Source organism: Scyliorhinus canicula, chromosome 3 (genome assembly GCF_902713615.1).
Source record: "Scyliorhinus canicula chromosome 3, sScyCan1.1, whole genome shotgun sequence".
Taxonomy (NCBI): Eukaryota; Metazoa; Chordata; class Chondrichthyes; order Carcharhiniformes; family Scyliorhinidae; genus Scyliorhinus; species Scyliorhinus canicula.
Window position 1 is genome coordinate 232699327 of NC_052148.1, and position 19214 is coordinate 232718540.

Genomic DNA, 19214 nt, shown 5'->3' on the forward strand with positions numbered 1-19214 from the left:
GTGTTAGACTCACCGCTGTGGGCACGGGTGTTGGATTCACCGCTGTGGGCACGGGTGTTAGACTCACCGCTGTGGGCACGGGTGTTGGATTCACCGCTGTGGGCACGGGTGTTAGACTCACCGCTGTGGGCACGGGTGTTAGACTCACCGCTGTGGGCACGGGTGTTAGACTCACCGCTGTGGGCACGGGTGTTAGACTCACCGCTGTGGGCACGGGTGTTGGACTCACCGCTGTGGGCACGGGTGTTGGACCTACCGCTGTGGGCACGGGTGTTGGACTCACCGCTGTGGGCACGGGTGTTGGACTCACCGCTGTGGGCACGGGTGTTGGATTCACCGCTGTGGGCACGGGTGTTGGACTCACCGCTGTGGGCACGGGTGTTGGATTCACCGCTGTGGGCACGGGTGTTGGACTCACCGCTGTGGGCACGGGTGTTGGATTCACCGCTGTGGGCACGGGTGTTGGATTCACCGCTGTGGGCACGGGTGTTGGACTCACCGCTGTGGGCACGGGTGTTGGATTCACCGCTGTGGGCACGGGTGTTGGATTCACCGCTGTGGGCACGGGTGTTGGATTCACCGCTGTGGGCACGGGTGTTGGATACACCGCTGTGGGCACGGGTGTTGGATTCACCGCTGTGGGCACGGGTGTTGGATTCACCGCTGTGGGCACGGGTGTTGGATACACCGCTGTGGGCACGGGTGTTGGATTCACCGCTGTGGGCACGGGTGTTGGATTCACCGCTGTGGGCACGGGTGTTGGACTCACCGCTGTGGGCACGGGTGTTGGATTCACCGCTGTGGGCACGGGTGTTGGATTCACCGCTGTGGGCACGGGTGTTGGATTCACCGCTGTGGGCACGGGTGTTGGACTCACCGCTGTGGGCACGGGTGTTGGACTCACCGCTGTGGGCACGGGTGTTGGACTCGTTGCCTCCGGGAGCGTGTCGTCTGGAGCTTCATCACGGTGTGTCGGCAATGGGTGAAGGGAGAGTGTTGGCCATGTAGGGGCGGGGGCAGTGTTCAGGATCCCCAGGGGGAGAGCTGGTAGGCTGCCGTGAGGGATTCGGTTGGTGGTGATAGGTGGTGGGGGGGGGGGGGGGGGGGGGGGGGGGCGTTGGTGATGGTCGCTGGGGAACTGGCGGGCCCCAGATCCCGGAGGGTGATGGTATCCTGTCGTCCGTCGCGGTGTGCCACCTAGACATACTGAGGGTTGGCAGGTAGGAGCTGGACCCTCTCAATCAGGGGGTCAAACTTATGGCTCCTCAAGTGCTTCCGGAGGAGGACAGGCCCCGGTGTTGTCAGCCTGGATGGAAGCGAGACCCCGCAGGTGGATTTCCGAGGGAAAACAAATAGACGGTCATGTGGGGTCTCGTTCGTGACTGTGCAGAGGAGCGACCGAATGGAGTGGAGCCCGTCGGGGAGGACCTCCTGCCAACAGGAAACCGGGAGACTTCTAGACCATAGGGCCAGAAGGACAGCCTTCCAGACCGTCGCGTTCTCCCTCTCCACCTGTCCGTTTCCCTGGGCGTTGTAGCTGGTAGTCCTGCTTGAGGCAATGCTCTTACCGAGCAGGTACTGACGCAGCTCATCGCTCATAAAAGAGGAGCCCCGGTCACTGTGGACGTAAGTGGGGAACCCAAAAAGGATGAAGATGCTGTGCAGGGCCTTAATGACAGTGGCCGCGGTCATGTCGGGACATGGGACGGCAAAGGGGAAACGGGAGTACTCGTCAAAGATGTTGAGAAAGTGCACGTTGCAGTCAGTGGAGGGGAGGGGCTTTTTGAAATCAATGCTGAGGCGCTCAAAGGGCAGGAGGCTTTCACCAGATGGGCCTTGTCTGGCCGATAGAAGTACGGCTTGCACTCCGCGCAGACTTGGCAGTCCCTGGTCATGGCCCTGACCTGCTCGGTGGAGTAGGGCAGATTGTGGGCCTTGATGTAGTGGAGAAGCCGGGTGACCCCCCGGGTGACAGAGGTCTTTGTGGATGTCCCGAAGTCGGTCATCTTGCGCGCGGGTGCATGTGCCGCGGAACAGGGCATCTGGGGGCTCATTGAGCTTCCCAGGATGATACACGATATCGTAATTATAAGTGAAGATTTCGATACTCCACCTCAAGATCTTATCATTCTTGATCTTGCCCCGCTGTGTGTTGTCGAACATAAAGGCTAACGACCGTTGGTCGGTGACGAGGGTGAACCTCCTACCGGCCAGGTAGTGCCTCCAATGCTGCACAGCTTCCACAATGGCTTGAGCTTCCTTTTCGACAGAGGAATGTTGAATCCCGGAGGCGTTGAGGGTACGGGAAAAGAAGGCCATGGGCCTGCCTGCCTGGTTAAGGGTGGAGGCGAGGGCGACGTCTGACTCATCGCTCTCCACCTGGAAGGGGATGGACACGTCCACCGCGTGCATCGCGGCCTTGGTAATGTCTGCCTTGATGCTGCTGAAGGCCAGGCGGGCATCAGATGTCAGGGGAAAGATGGTGGCTTTAATAAGTGGGTGAGGTTTGTTCGCATAGTTGGGGACCCACTGGGAATAATATGAGAAGAACCCCAGGCATCTTTTCCGGGCCTTGGGGCAGTGGGGAAGGGGGAGTTGCAGGAGGGGGCCCATGTGGTCGGGTTGTGCAGAAAACGCATTTTTCCTTGTTGTAGGTTAGATTCAGGGTTTGGAGGAACTTCTGAAGGTTAGCGTCGTGGTCCTGCTGATCATGGCCGCAGATGGTAACATTATCCAAGTACGGGAACGTGGCCCACAGCCCGTACTGGTCAACCATTCGGTCATCGTTCTTTGGAAGACCGAGACCCCGTTGGTGATGCCGAAGGGGACCCTGAGGAAGTGGAAGAGGTGGCCGTCTGCCTCAAAAGCAGTATAGTGGCGATCTTCCGGGCGGATCGGAAGCTGGTGGTATGCGGACTTCAGATTTACTGTGGAGAAAATGTCCGCTATCCGGAGAAGGGTGTACACATCGAGTTGCGTGGACCGGTTTATGGTTTGGCTGTAGTCTACACCCATCCGGTTCTTTTCCCCGATCCTGACAACCACCACTTGGGCTCTCCAGGGGCTATTACTGGCCTCGATGACCCCCCCCCTCAAGAGCCGCTGGACCTCCGACTTGATAAAAATCCTGTCCTGGGCACTGTACCGCCTGCTCCTGGTGGTGATGGATTTACAGTCGGTTCGCGAAGAGCCAGGGAGGGGCGACCTTAAGGGTCACGAGGCTGCATACGGTGAGAGGGAGTAGGGGTCTGCTGAACTTCAGGGTCAGGCTTCTGAGGTTGCACTGGAAATCCAGTCCTAATGGGTGGAGCGCAGAGATGGGGAAGGACATAGAGTTTGAAATTGGCGTACTCGGCACCCTGTATCGCGAGGTTCGCGACACAGTACCCCCGGATCTGCACTGAATGTGATCCGGAAGCAAGGGAGATTGTTTGGGACGCGGGGGCAATCTGGAGGGAGCAGTGCCTTACCGTGTCCAGATGGATGAAGCTCTCGGAGTCGAACAGACAGGGCGTTTCGTGCCCATTGACCCGGACGGTCATCATGAAGTTCTTGGGCTGTAACTGGTCGAGAGTGACAGCACCGAGCTGCGGGTAGCCGGCGTGGTCGGTGGTGGCGAGGTGGTCCCAAGATGGCGGCCAAGATGACAGCCCCCGTCAGTCGCACATGTCGGGCGGCGATGAAGATGGCGGCCCCCATGAGTCACACGTAGTGAGGAGATGCCGCGCAAACACTTTGTTCACCAGCTTCACGTAATGTCTCTTCAGGATCGCGACTGCGTCTGCGTACGTGGTCATGTCTTCGATTAGTAAAGAGATTCTGTGGCTCACCCGGGCATGGAGGACACTCAGCTTGTGTGCCTCGGTGATGGTGGGCGGGGAGGATGAGGCGGAGTAGGCCTCAAAGCAGTGGAGCCAATGTGAGAAGATTCCTTTGGCTTCGGCTGCCTGTGGGTTGAGTTCCAGTCAATCAGGTTTGAGGACAGCTCCCATTGCGATATCTTAGCTTATTAAATTGATGCGACCATCAATTCACATAAGACGATTAGTAGAAGTGAACAGTGGTTTTAATAAGCTAGATCTGTGCCTGCCTGCGACTGCTCTGTACTGAGTGCCGCCTACAGGCTGCAGGTTTATATACCACCCCCGAGGGGGCGGAGCCACAGGCAGAGCCCACAGGGGCATCAACATAATACAATAAAATACAGGGGTGAATTGCAGTAGCAATACGTTCACCACAAATGTCCAGGTGGTTCTGGCGCATGACTGCCTGTGAGAGGACGGGGGACCTCGGCCAGTTAGCCAGCCCGAACAACGCATGCAGCCCAGGGTCTTCGGTGGCCAAGGCACCCGGCCATGACAGCTGGTGTAGGTGCCGGCATGTGGTGCAGGGTGGGGGTTCAGATGCCCTCCGGTTTGGGGGGGTAATGGGTGTGTGGGATGGGGTTGGTGCAAGGGACACAGTGCTTCCTACTCACCCTGGCCACCCTGTGGAGGTTGTGCAGTTTCTTATGGCACTGCTGGCTGCTCGGATGGTGTTGCTGACGATGCTGACCCCCTCTGCCACCTGCACCCAGGCTCGGCGAATAGCGGTGGCTGGCAGCCTCCTTCTTGGACCAGGGGCAGGGTTGCCCGCCTCTCCTCGACGGCATCCAGCATGGTCTCAAGTCAGCGTCCGTAAAAGCGGCGGTAAAGAAGTCTAATGGTATGTTGGCCTTCATTGCGAGACGTTTCGAGTATAGAAGCAGGGATGTGTTCCTGCAATTATACAGGGCCTTGGTGAGGCCATACTTGGAGTATTGTGTGCAGTTTTGGTCTCCTTCTCTGAGGAAGGATGTTCTTGCTCTCGAGGGATTATTCTCGCTGGAGTTCAGAAGAATGAGGGGGATCTCATAGAGGCTTATAAAATTCTAACAGAACTAGACAGGGTAGATTCAGGGAAGGTGTTACCAATGATGGGTGTGTCCAGAACCAGGGGTCACAGTCTGAGGATTCAGGGTAAACCATTTCAGACAGATATAAGGAGACATTTCTTCACCCAAAGAGTGGTGAGTCTGTGGAATTAATAATAATCGCTTATTGTCACAAGTAGGCTTCAATGAAGTTACTGTGAAAAGCCCCTAGTCACCACATTCCGGCACCTGTTCGGGGAGGCCGATACGGGAATTGAACCCGTGTTCTGCATTACAAGCCATCTGTTTAGCCCACTGTGCTAAACCATGATGGAATTCATTACCACAGGTAGTAGTTGATGCCAAAACATTGAATATATTCAAGAGGCAGCTGGATATAGCACTTGGGGAGAATGGGATCAAAGGCTATGGGGAGAAAGCAGGATTAGGCTATTGAGTTGGACGATCAGCAATGGTCGTGATGAATGGCGGCTCAGACTCGAAAGGCCAAAAGGCCTCCTCCTGCTCCTATCTTCTATGTATCTATGTATGTATCTTGTTGCCTGGGATAGTGTGTGAGGGTGAAGTGTGTGTATATGCGGCTGCAGCTTGACGGCCTCCTGAGTGTCAATTCCAATCCAACGATTCCTGCACTGTCACTCATTTGAATTGTTTGTGTTCCACGTGGCGTCCATGCTAACCCCTTAACGGTCGGTTGAATTGGTCCTGGAGTGGAACCAGTTTTGCTGTGGTAGAACTCCGCGAATCTTGCCCCTGCATCTACACTTAATCTCAGGATCGGAGAATTCTACCACAGGTCTCTGGCCACTCGCAGCCTTGCCCTGCACTGTCTCTCAGTTATTTGTGGAATGGACCCTCATGGACGACAGGCCCTCAGTGCTGCCAGTAATCTTTGCAGTCTGCGTCTCTGCTCCTTCTGTTGCTGATCACGTCCCCCCTGACTTTTTCTCCCTTTCAGTGCCTCCTGCTGGAGCTGCCACATACAGATGCCTTTTTCTCCTTCACCTCCTGCATTGAATGAGGATTCGTGGAAAAGTTCACGAGACCAATAGATACAATCTCACTTCTGCCTCCTCTCTGAAAAGAGATATTAAACACCAGATTGGTTAAAAGATGCTGATAATAAAGGTGTGAACAAGAGAACAACGGGAGAAGTTGGGCAGCTAAACTTTAGTACTTTAGATTGCATTGTTCCTCATGCTTCCTTACACCTGGAACTCGAGAGCTTGTGATTTACACCATTGATCCTATGTGGCTCTGAACTCCACTCATTGACTTGGCTTAACTATGAGCTTTCATTTCCGGTGGTGAATGAATGGAATCCATGTGGCCACTACAGAATGTCATTAATTGTTAACCCATGACTACTATGTCAAGTTAAAGCATGTGGGATTGCGGATAGTGTCTTGAGATGGATAGAAACTCGTTAGCATATAGGAAGCAAAACGTTGGAATAACTGAGTCTTTTTCTGATTGGCAGACAATGACGAGTGGGGTACCACAGTGATCTGTGCTAGGACCCCAACTGTTCACATTATATATTAATGACATGCATGAGGGAACTAAATGTATTATCTCCAGATTTGCAGATGATACAAAGTTGGGTGGGAGGGTGAGCTGTGAGGAGGATGCAGAGATGAATCAGCAGGATTTGGACAGGCTGAGTGAGTGGGTACATGCATGGCCAAAGCAGAATAATGTGGATAAATGTGAGATTATCCGCTTCGGTCGCAAAAATAGGAAAGAGTATCTCTGACTTCAGACTGTGAGGTTCACATAGTCCCTGGACTGCCTGTCATCTGTGACTCCTTTCCATTTCACAGCGGCAATGTCTGCACTCTCTGGCTCCTGTCTGCAAGCCTCGAAACTAAATGGGAACCTTGACATAGTTCCCATTTCCAAATAATAATCTTTATTACTGTCACAAGTCAGCTCACATTAACACTGCAATGAAGTTAATGTGAAAATCCCCTAGTCGCCACACTATGGCACCTGTTCAGGTACAAGGAGGGAAAATTCAGAATGCATAGATCACCAAATGAGCACATCTTTCAGGACTTTTGGGAGGAAACTGGAGCACGCGGAGGAAATCCGCACAGATAATGACGCAAGCCGGGAATCAAACACAGGTCTTGGGCACTTTGCTAACTACTGTGCTCCCATGCATAGGACTATGGACAACAGTAACCATCACAAACCACTGCAGTCCCGACCTGTTAAGTGTCTGCGTGAGCCATCCCTAATGTGCCAAACTAACAAGCACCCATCCCAAAATATGCAGTCTGCCTGCATCTCCTTCCAGTAATAAGTGTGTAATTCTTTAGAGCCCCTGTGTGTCTGCATGTCATGCAGCCTTGTCGGGGTCCAGCTTCCCTCTCCTCAGTCTTCTCTTTGCCTTCCATTGTTTGTCCTCTTCATTCACCTCCTTGCCCTTCTGCCTGTCATTGTGAGCTTTCACCCTTCCCCCCTTGCACAGCCTTCTTCCAGCCTTCTTCTGTATTGCCCCCCAAAGTGTTTGCCCGTTCCCCACCCATCCATGTGGAATCCTCCTTCTACATCATCCCCTAGTGTTTTCCCTTTCCCCACAACTTCCTTGCACAGCCCTCCTTCCACATTGCCCCCATTGTCTTCATCAGCCCAACCTCCACTGGCCCTACCTCGCACCCCATACCCTGTCAAATCTTTGACCTTTGTTGCGCTGGCTATATGAGTCCCACAGCAGGGTGCTGAACTAATAGAGCTGGTGTGTGGTGCCAGGGGGAAGGAAATTCCTGTACTCCCCAACCCCAGGCACTGAACTGTACTGGTCTGACTTGGTGACACAGGAGGGTCCATGGATCCAGCAGCATGGTGCTACCCATGAAGGTCAGCTCATCATGGAGGTTGTAAGAAAGTGGTGAATCTTGGAATTCTCTACACCGGAGGGCTGTGTAAACTCAATCATTGAGAATACTGAAGGAGGCAAGGGAGGAAATTGCCTTGACAATGATCTTTGTATCCTCATTGGCTAGAGGTGAAGTTCCAGAGGACTGGAGAGTAGCCAATGTTGTTCCATTGTTAAAGAAGGGCAGCAGGTATAATCCAGGAAATTATAGGCCAGTGAGCACTACGTCAGTGGTAGGGAAATTATTGAAAAAGATTCTGAGAGACAGGATTTACTCACATTTGGAAACAAATGGGATTTACTAGTGCTGGTCAGCATGGTTTTGTGAAGGGGAGGTCGTGCCTCACTAATTTGATCGAATTTTCGAGGAAGTGACAAAGATGATAGATGAGGGAAAGGCAGCAGATGCTGTATACACGGATTGCAGTAAAACCTTTAACAAGGTACCTCATGGTAAACTGGTACAAAAGGTGAAGTCACATGGGATCAGAGGAGAGCTGGCAAGTTTGATTGGGCACAGAAGACAGAGGGTAGCAGTAGAAGGGTGCTTTTCTGAATGGAAGGCTGTGACTAGCGGCATTCCACAGGGATCAGTTCTGGGATCTTTGTTGTTCATAGTGTATATGAATGATTTGGAAGAAAATGTAGCTGGTCTGATGAGTAAGTTCGCAGACGACACAAAAATTGGTGGAGTTGAGGATAGTGAAGAAGATTGTCAGAGGATACAGCAGGGTATAAACTGCTTGGAGTCTTGGGTAGAGAAATGGCAGATGGAGTTTAATCCGTACAAGTGTGAAGTAATGCACTTTGGAAAGTCCAATGCATGTAGGAATTACACAGTAAATGGTAGAACTCTTGCGAGTACTGACAGGGAGAGAGATCTGGGCGTGCATGTCCACCTATCACTGAAATTAGCAACGCATGTGGATAAGGTGGTCAAGAAGGCATACGGCATGCTGGCCTTCATCGGTCGGGGCATTGAATATAAAAATTGGCAAGTCATGTTGCAGCTGTACAGGACTTTAGTTCGCCCTCATTTGGAATATTGTGAACAATTCTGGTCGCCTCACTACCACCAGGATGTGGATGTTTTGGAGAGGTTACAGAAGCGGTTTACTAGGATGTTGCCTGGTATGGAGGGCATTAGCTATGAGGAGAGGTTAGATGAACTTGGTCTGTTCTACCTGGAACGACGGAGATTGAAAGGTGACCTGATAGAGGTCTGCAAGATTATGAGTGTCATAGACAGAGTGGATAGTCAGAGACTCTTTCTGAGGGTAGGAGAGTCAAGTACTAAGGGACAGAGGTTTAAAGTGCGTGGGGAAAAGTTTAGACAGATGTGCGAGGCAGGTTTTCTACACAGAGGGTGGCAAATAAATGGAACGCGCTGCTTGGGGAGGTGGTGGGAGCAGGTACGATAGCGGCATTGATGGGGCATCTAGACAAATATACGAATAGGGTGGGAATGGAAGGATATGGAGTCCATAAGTGCAGACGGTTTTAGTTTAGGCAGGGACCATAGTCGGCGCAGGTTTGGAGGGCCGAAGGGCCTTTTCCTGTGCTGTATTATTCTTTGTTATTTGTATTTTCAGGAAGTAAATCGATAAGATTTCTGGAGACTAATGACATTAAGGGATAGTGCGGGAGATGGTGCAGGAGAGTGGCATTGAATTAGATAACCAGCCGTGATCTAACTAATAGTGGAGCAGGCTTGGCAGACTGAAAGGGCTGCTCCTGTTCCGCTGTTCCTTTCTTATGCTTGGAGAAATGTGCAACAGTTGATCATTTATGGCTGTATAACAGATCTTGGGCCACTTTGCTCATGTCAAGTTGGATGGTACAAGTTGGATATCACAACGTTAATGTTGCATAAATTCTTCTGTTGCTCGGATGATGTGTTTAAGCATGTCTATCCTTTTGAGGACAAAGGCAATGAATTACAGCCATCCATAATGCTAATACGTTGATTCCAACAACCCTACATTGAAGTTCCTGCGGGACATTGAAACAATCTCCATGAAAATTCATAAACATCGCTCTAAAGTTAATAGCTGGTTAGTTATTTTTGGTGAGGGAAGTCTGCAGATTGATCGATGCTTGTACACCTTTGGTTTCAAATCAGAAGTGAAATGACAACCATTCTTTTTTCCCCTCATTTTAGTGTTTCAACATTTTAAAGGGTGACATCTGAAGTGTGATGGCCATAAAACTTATACATTTTTAGTTTGAGAACTCACTCAATCACTTAGTTTCTCTTGATTTGTGCAGCAAACATTGTAATGTCCGTGCTGTTTCCTCACTACAGGTAGGCTCAGTACGTATCACATAATTGAAACAGCACTGTCTTGCTACCATCATCTTGGAAATGTAACAGAAAATTGATTCTAAAAGAAACAATCAGACCAAAAAGAAATCTCACTGACAGTTTGTTAACAAAATGAAGTATTGCATTTGCCTAGCAATGTACACATGCATGTCCGTGACTACAGAGGCATATTGTACAGGGCAACCGAGCAGGAAAACCTGTTCAAAAACCTGGTGAGTTGATTTTCTGCACCATTTAAGTTTTGAGCGATTTGTTATTTGAAGCTCTCCTTCTGTTTATGCCCTACGTCACTTTGCCAGTTATTTGCACTTCAGCAGCTGGGTTCCATATCGACTCAATAAAGAAATTCAGCACTTGGCTATGAAGACATCAATATTTTGAAACCTCCTTCCATCTGTGTTTGCAATGATTTTGAGTACAAAAGGAAAACCTTTGGCTCCAAGCACAAAAGTATCTGATTCTTAATGATTAAAATCAGGATTTGATGAGAAGTATTTATTCAGCTAGGATGCAGAGACTACCTTTTAACTGGAATGTCATTTCAACCTTCAAATAAATGTTCAGCTTGACTACAACAATTCTTACAATCAAAAACAAATGATGCTACGCAAGCACGTTCTTCTTGGTTATGTAGCAGAAGGACCTGGTACCTAAAGAGTTAACACCGTGGTGCATGAAGGTGCATTACTTGGAGCTAAGCGCTAGTCCAGAGATAGGTAGCAACATTTTGGGGCCTAACTTGTGGTCCTTGTTTTACTCTCTACTGTAAATATGTACATAATTCAGTGCTGTTCAAGTATACTTCTTTGTAACTTCAACAAGGTTGATTCATGGGGCTGGATTCTCCAAAAATGTGGCTATATCCCCACGCCGGCGTAAAAAAAACATAGAACATACAGTGCAGAAGGAGGCCATTCGGCCCATCGAGTCTGCACCGACCCACTTAAGCCCTCACTTCCATCCTATCCCCGTAACCCAATAACCCCTTCTAACCTTTTTATGGTCACGAAGGGCAATTTATCATAGCCACTCCACCTAACCAGCACGTCCTTGGACTATGAGATGAAACCGGAGCACCCGGAGGAAACTCGCGCAGACACGGGGAGAACGTGCAGACTCCGCACAGACAGCGACCCAGCGGGGAATCAAACCTGGGATCCTGGCGCTGTGAAGCCACAGTGCTAGCCACTTGTGCTACCGTGCTGCCCACAAGTACTACCGTGCTGCCCACAACACTGGCGTTTCATGTCGGACTTTCCTTATATAAATTCACAGCTATTCACCCACCTTGAAGGGGCTGGCAGGGACCTGGAGTGCTTCTCGCAGATTCAGCTGCGGATATGGGCCACCGCACGTCCGGTTGCGAGTCCATGCATGCGCACAGCGGCGGCCTGCAGTGGCTGCGCCGAATGCGATGGCGGACTCAGCCGGCGGACCTAGACTGATAAAGAAGGTGCCAATGATCTGCTCCACGTAAAAGTGAATTCTCCGCCGCTGCGCCAAACGCAATTTTCGGCGTTGGCTGCGGAGAACCCAGCCAATGGTGTCCAAGTAGTACACATCACAGGCTGTGCCAACAGAACAGATCAGGTGTACTCTGCAATCATCATGCACAACATCTACATTTTAGTTTCTTCGTATCTTGAGTGGTAAAATGTTGAACTGGTCCAATAATCAGCATCAACTGGTGCTCAAATGTCACTGTGCACCATTAGACATGTTTCCCAGTGGTGAGCTGGGCAAGACACAGTAGCTGGAACACCGTGTTGAAATGTAAATGAGCACAAAAAACATTATTCAGGAGACCTATTGCGTCCCCTAAAGTAGGCCCTCCATTAACCGATGGTGCAGCAGCGTTATTAGCCAGGTCAAGCCTAGTCACTCAAGGTGCACGATGGCAGCTGGGGAAAGCAAAATCTGAATAACATAAAAATATACACTATCAAGTTTGACACAATTACACAGAGGTCCTGGATTCAAACCTCAGATTGTGGCGAATATACACCTGCACAGTGATGAGAATTAAGTACCCCTGGGTTAATAAGAGGGGTTGGAAAACAATCTAATCCTGCTCTTGGGAGTTCAGTGCGCCAAACTAGAAGGTGAGAATAATAAGTGTAAAAGAATTAGGTTGACCAAGACAATTGCTATAGCGGCCGGGATTCTCCCACAATTGGCGGGACAGCCAGATGCTGGCGCGAAGAGCGGCGCGAACCACTCCGGCATCGGGCCGCCCGGAAGTTGTGAAATCCTCCGCACTTCCGGGGGCTAGGCTGTCGCCAGCGGGATTGGCGCTGCGCCAACTGGTGCCGAAAGGCCGCTGTGGGCCGGTGCGTGTTGGCGCATGCGCAGAACCGCCGGTGTGTTCTGGTGCATGCGCAGCATCTCCGGCATATTTCCTGCGCATGCACAGGAGGTTTCTTCTCCGCACCAGCCATGGCAGAACCTTACAGAGGCTGGCGCGGAGGGAAAGAGTGCACAGGCCCGCCCGCAGATTGGTGGGCCCTGGTAAACAAATGCAGCAGCCAATTTGCAGAGAGCAAAATCAGACAAATAAAATGTGATAAATTTAAAACATAATCTGTTTGTGCTGCTTGAGGGATAAATGTGTGTTCGCCCATTAGTGAAACTACCCTGCTCTTCATAGAGCCATGGAATCCTCTACACCCACATGAGCAGGGGTCTTAGTTTAACATCTGTTATGGGCCAAGGTTTAGAGAACCCCAAAGTGTATCATGGAGTTCACCTGACCCGCAATTGTTACTAGATTGTGGTATGGGGAGCACATGGCCCACTCTACAGTTGTGGTGCAGCAGAAATGGAAAAGTATTTTTTTAAGCAAAACAATGTTTATTCTATGAACTCAAGTTAACCTTTTTAAAACATGCAGTGAACATTATAGCAACCATCAATTCACATACAACTCCCAAAGAATACAACACTAAGTAATCCTTACTTTCCTTTTAACATCCATAAGACATGAAAAAAAACTTTTAACAGAAGCACATCAGGTTTAAATTCACTACTGAGAACAGTTATAACGCTGAATTTACCAAATGATCAAGAGATAGTCTTTACATGGCAGAGAGAACAGTACACATTCTGTGGCTGGCTGCAGCTCCAACACTGAAAACAAAACCAAAAAGACAGACACCACCCAAACTTTTCTCAAAGTGAAACTAAAAAGCAGAGCCAGAGCTCAACTCCACCCACACTCTGACATCACTGCAGTAACTTGAGCAGACAAACATTTCTTAAAGTGACATTCTCATGACACATCTCATCTGAAACATTGCACCTCTGATAGATCAGCGCTGTCAGCCTGGATTGTGTTGGTGAAAATCAGGAATGGGACTTGCACCACGTGACTTTCTGGCTCAGTCGTAAGAGTTCTACCACTGCACCAAGAGTAATGCAACCGAAGGGTAAATAGCCTTCTGCCATTCAGATCTTGATTTTAATACCCCTCATTCAACGGATGTGTGCAGTGGTTAACGTTAGGCCAAGTACACTTACCTGTCACTTTGTTTCCTCCTGGTGCTATCTCACTTTCATCAGCTTTCAGATCAGCAAGGGCTCCCATTATAAGCTGACAGAGACCAACTTTAAATGAAAAAGGTCAACGTTGCTGGTTTTATACACTTGGCCAATTTGGTGTGCTACCAGAGAGACTATTCCCAGCATGAAGAGGGAAAATTGAAAGGAGAAAACTCTAAGATTTTGAGTAAAGGAAACATTCCAATTAGAAGCTCCATTCTCTGAGTCTCTACAACTACAAAATCATCAGATTCCCCCACTTATTTAATAACAAAAATAGTCTACTCGCATTAAAGAAATATCTGAACATTTATTATTTTTCATCCAGAACAGTCATTGTAAAACTCCAATTGCGTGACACATAGAAAGGTGGATTGATGTAAAGCTCAGGTCAGTCTTTCTGGAAATTAAGATTTTATTGAGCTTTATTAAATATAATGACAATGAAAATGCAAGTACAAATATACAGTGCTCCAGCAATCGACCATAGAAACCCCAAATCAAATTCCATATGTACAGCTTTTCATTAAATCATTAGCTACATAAAATACATACTTTGTTGAATCTGGAGCACATTTTGACTAACACCAGAGCCACGAGGGGAGAGGTGCAGGCCATACAGCTCAGCTAGTTTTTTCTCACATCACCATTAGGTAGAGACAGAAAGAGATCACTGCAACATTGATTACTGTCAGCTTTGGAATTCCACGGACCATTTCAGCCAAAGATCAGCGGAACAACCAGAGATATTGGCCGGGATTCTCCAGCCTTCCCATGACGTGTTTCTTGGGAACCTCCCCTTGGCAGGTGGCGGGATCTTCTGGTCCGGCTGTTGTCAACGGGATTTCCCACTGAATCCATCCACCACATGCTGCCGGGAAACCTGTGGCGGGGATACGTTGTCAGTGGTACCGGAAAATCTCCCCCACTTTGTCAACAAAGAAAATTACTTTTTCTCTGGGATTTTCGATGATCTTCCATCAAGCAGCAGAGGACCAAGAGAACCCCATGACATTTTAGGTCCTATTTTTACATTATAACTGTCACAACAGTTGAATAATGTGCACAGGGATGCTTTCCCTTGGCACCACACATCGATACAGGATGGAATCAAATACCTCTAAGGCAGGGTAAACCTCCCTGTACGCAGACATGTTTGCAATACCACTTTGATTTTGTTTTCCTCCAAGTAATCATTAAAATTACATGGTGATGCAGTACGTTGGTATTAAAGGCATTTTAGAAAGAGAATTGCAGCTACGTATATCCAAAAGTAAGGGTACTGTGCCTTTAAGTCTGAGCAATAAAGATGTGTTTTACATTAAGCAATGCACGTGGTTTCTTAATCCACATTATAAATCATGAATCTTCATCTGGTGAACATGTGATTATAGTGTGTGCTCTGATATTCACACACGCTTCAGTTGGCTGGATAACATGGGAGAGAAGACTGTAATTCGCCCTCACAAAGCCGAAGGCTTTGAAATGGTGCCATTGGATAATAGCTACAAACGCTTATTGTACTCATGAAATTCAAGCCTCTGTTGTTTTAGCAGAAGCAGTAACTACTTTAAATGGGTTAAAATTACAGGGAGATCAATTTCAGAATTAATGCACATATTAAGATGTACATATTAGGCATTTATATCTGTTAACATGCAGTGTAACTTCAAAACATAAATGTTCCTTTCCGTTTAGTCCAAGTCGCTTCACCTTATTGCACTCGGTCAAGTCATTCAAATTCAACTTGATAGTAATGGGATCCAAATCATTTCACCAGCAGATTACTGATCAGAAGCTAATATAGTTGTCAACTGGATAGCAGTAGTGTTTGAGGGTAAAGATTGTTCTTGGAAGCAATTATTTTTTTTGTTTCCAAACATTCATCCTTGTCTCTGGAAGTCATTAGATCCTTGCTGAGATATATGGTTCTACGAGTCCTCTCATTCGGCACCAGAACTATTCCCGAGTTTTGATTCATGTGTAAGGCTCAACAGAAATTAGCTGGAAAGCTATTAGACTATGTCGAGCATCACAACTGCCGTTGACCTAACCTTGGTCAAACATGCGTTGCCAGTTGGGGATGCCAGATATTGAGCAGGAGTGTGTCAATTACCAATTTCCCTCTGCCTAAACAAGGAATGTTGAGGTCAGTTGTAGAACCTTTTTTTGCATTCCCAGCTGAGTTCAGCTATGCCAGTATGCTCCAGGAGTCACCCCGGGACATTCCTGGTTCAGATGGCCCTATATAACTCACTATATAAACCCACTGAGCTTCCAGAACAAAACACAGTTACAGATGATCAAATCGGAGATAGTGATAGTGATAGTGTATGACTGATCCCCCACAAATGTAAAAATGTGGTAGATGCCACTATTTCATTAATCGTTTTAAATATCACTGTCAAATGCTATCTTTACTTAGAAAATTCTAAAGGCAGGTTGCAATTCATTTCTTTTTGTTTACTATACCTTTTATCATGCAGCTGAAAACATCTGGACAATATAAATGACATTTTGCAGGAGTCCAGTCTCTTCTCAACTAGTAGTTTGCAAATCTCCATTGTCTTTCATCTCAAAACAAAAGCAACACTGCCCTCTTTTGATGAAAGGACATTCAATGCATCATTAGATTACACCTCCCACGACTTATGAAGAAGTGAATATGATTTCAGCTTTCCCAAACTAGAAAGGGTGTCCTTGAGGAAATGAACTGCTTAATTACATGTTTTCAGTAACGTTATTTGAAAGCAGCACAACTAGAAAGCATACTGTACCCACAGATCTTTTTTCATGTGGCGTGAAACGCCAAACCACCCAAAGAACAGCATTTTGATTACTTTTTAATTCATCCTACAAGATGTGTGATCCTAGTTGCCGTTGTTCGCCAAAGTCACCACACAGTGAAGCAGGGTATCATGGGAGGAGGTAGGCTGGCAAATGTCTGCAATCAAAAGAAAAACAGAATCAATTTGCTACACCACTCTAATGCCTATGTGCTTCTGAGCAGTCTCTTGAGTTTCAAAGAGAATGATCGCTGCAGGACAATAAAGATCCAAACGCCATCGCTGAGACCCCCAAGAAAACACCTCTTAACCCTTAGTGTAACAATGCACACACTCGAACACCACAATATAGAAATGGGATTGACGATGAGGATGACAGTTTGATTTTCTTCAGTGAAATCTGTTGTAAGGCTACAATAAGATTACACATCTTCTGTCATTTAAATTATTCCGTGTCAGAAATGTTCAAGGAACTAATTGACAGTAATTATGAGTTTTATGTTTCAATTATTTTTAAAATGGGCAATCAAATTCCACTAGTTGACATTCTACCTTTTGATATTCAAATCTGACCCATAGAATGCGAGAGAAATAGTCAACCTTTGCTTTGGAAGGGAAATCCAGAATATGGAACTTATATTGCTAAAGATGTGGCTGCCAGTAATGAGGTAAATGGAGAGAAGGCACCAGAGATGTAAGAATGCATAGTTCTCAGTTAATCGTAGTGCTAGAGGAGGTTATAGATATGGGTCATGTGGTGATTGTAGATCTGAGTAGATGCAATACAACTGAGCAAGCACTAGAGGGAGCACGGGAGAGCTATAAATACACAGAGACAGGAAGTGAGGACACACTTCACGGAAGGCAGAACTCGTAGCAGGACACAGACACAGGCAGGCAGCATTTGAGGTAGCCGTAAGTTAAGCTCTGAAGACAGAACAAATTCACAATAAAGCATCTTCTCCACCTTTGAGACTACGAGCTTTATTAAGACACGAGGAACAACACAGGTCAAACAATGACATGGAGTGGTTCGAACACAAGCAAGAGAACTTTTAGTTTCAGGTGTTGGTGGACCAGGCGCCAATGCAAGTCAATGACCATCGGGGTGCTAGGTGAATGAGACTTGGTGCGACTTCAGATTCTGGAAGCAGTCTTTTGTGACCTCAAATTACTGGAGGCTGGAAGATGAGAGGCCAGCCCAGGATATGTGCAATAGTTGAGCCTCGAGGTTGCAAAAGCAGTTGGTGAGGGTTTCAGATTCAGAGGTGAGGCAGAGGTAGAGATGAGGAATATAAGCAATATTAAGTGGTCATGCAAGTGGTCACGCTGACTCCGATTAGTACTCTTTTTGAAAAATGTCCAAATGGCGGGATGGCTCTGTGGGGAGCCGAGGAGGTGAGTAGCCATCTTTGCTCACAGGCAAAGAGTCCAGGGGTGTTGAGCTTACCACCCCAGTGATTGGTAGGGGGTGTGGGGCCCTCGGCTGGGGCTGGGGGACCTACTGCAGGGGTGGGCCGCGATGGCGGATGGGGGGGGTGGGTGCACTCAGGTGGGCAACCAGGGGGCTACTGCCCATGGCATCACCATGCCAACCCCTGGATCATGTGTACCCATTCCTGTCCCTGCCTGTCTGCCCTAACGACCATCCATTACCCCCACCGATTGTCGAGGCTTCTAGCCATGCGGCTGAAGATTATTGCTAATAGTGAATTGGTAATTGTCGTTAAGTGAGCACTTCACACAAAGCCAATTGGATTCCCATGGAGGATGTGGGAATCATTGCCAGCATCCTAATCACAACTTGATGCGAGGACACTGTGACGGAACACTGCGGGAGGCAACACCACACACGCAACATCCGAACACCCAGGAGATGGGACAGAGCTCTGGGGACACGTCCACGATCAGGAAGGTGGGGCATGCCTGCAGTGCGGAAGGAAGTGATAGAGGCATCATAATGTTTTTCCAAAACAAACCCCACTCCTAATGGTCCCGCCCTCTGCACCCAACCCCCATCCTAACCACACCTCACCACTCTCCACTCTCTCCCCAGGTGCCCTCAGTGATCCTTAATGTACTTTGCCTTCCTAGCTCTACCACTACATCTTGGTGTTTCCCCATGATGCACATCAGAGGGGGAGGCTGCCAGCTGCTTACCTTGTCTTGTGGCCTCCGATGCCCCTGGCGGGCGTCCTCTGGGGGCTCTGAGGCTGGAGGGCCCCGGCTCACTTGTCAGCGGCACATACTGACTGCGTGATGCAGCCTTAACTCCAGTCCATGGGACGGGTCTGGTTTGGCATCCGGTGCTCCCTCCTCCCGATCGGTGCCCATAGGGCCCTGTCATTCACCTTGGGTGCTGGTTCAAGCCGCGGCTGCCCCTGCATCATCTGGCTCTGCCAGCCCTGGCGGTTCCCGATGGTCTGTACCATTGTGTTGATGCCCTCGGTAATGCTTCTCATTGACTGGGCCATGCTCTGCAGGACTTCAGCCATGCCCAGCTGCGGCAGGGACAAGCTCTGCAGCGCCTCGGCCATTCCCATCTGACAGCAGGACATGCCCCTTGAACCTCATCATCGTTGGCCTGGTACTGGGTCACAGCCCCCAGCGAGTCGGACATTCTGCCGAGACCCTCAACCTTTGCCGTCACCGACCGTGCAATATCCTGGACACCTTCACTCATGATGCCATGCACCAGGCTTTCCACAGCAGTGTTGGCCTTAGTGCCACTCATTGTTGGCACTATCGCCTGCGCTCATAGCCTCTGGG

General features: G+C 48.7%; 1 protein-coding gene across 2 annotated transcripts in view; it reads right to left on the minus strand.

Annotated features, from left to right (window-relative positions):
• Positions 1 to 13949: 13949 nt before the first annotated feature.
• The window catches only part of LOC119963367 (NEDD4 family-interacting protein 1-like), a 157243-nt gene continuing 151978 nt past the window's right edge, over positions 13950 to 19214 (minus strand). For both annotated transcript variants that reach the window (XM_038792399.1, XM_038792398.1), the window contains exon 7: positions 13950 to 16603. The gene's annotated coding sequence lies outside the window, so the exon portion shown is untranslated. The remainder of the gene's footprint in view (positions 16604 to 19214) is intronic.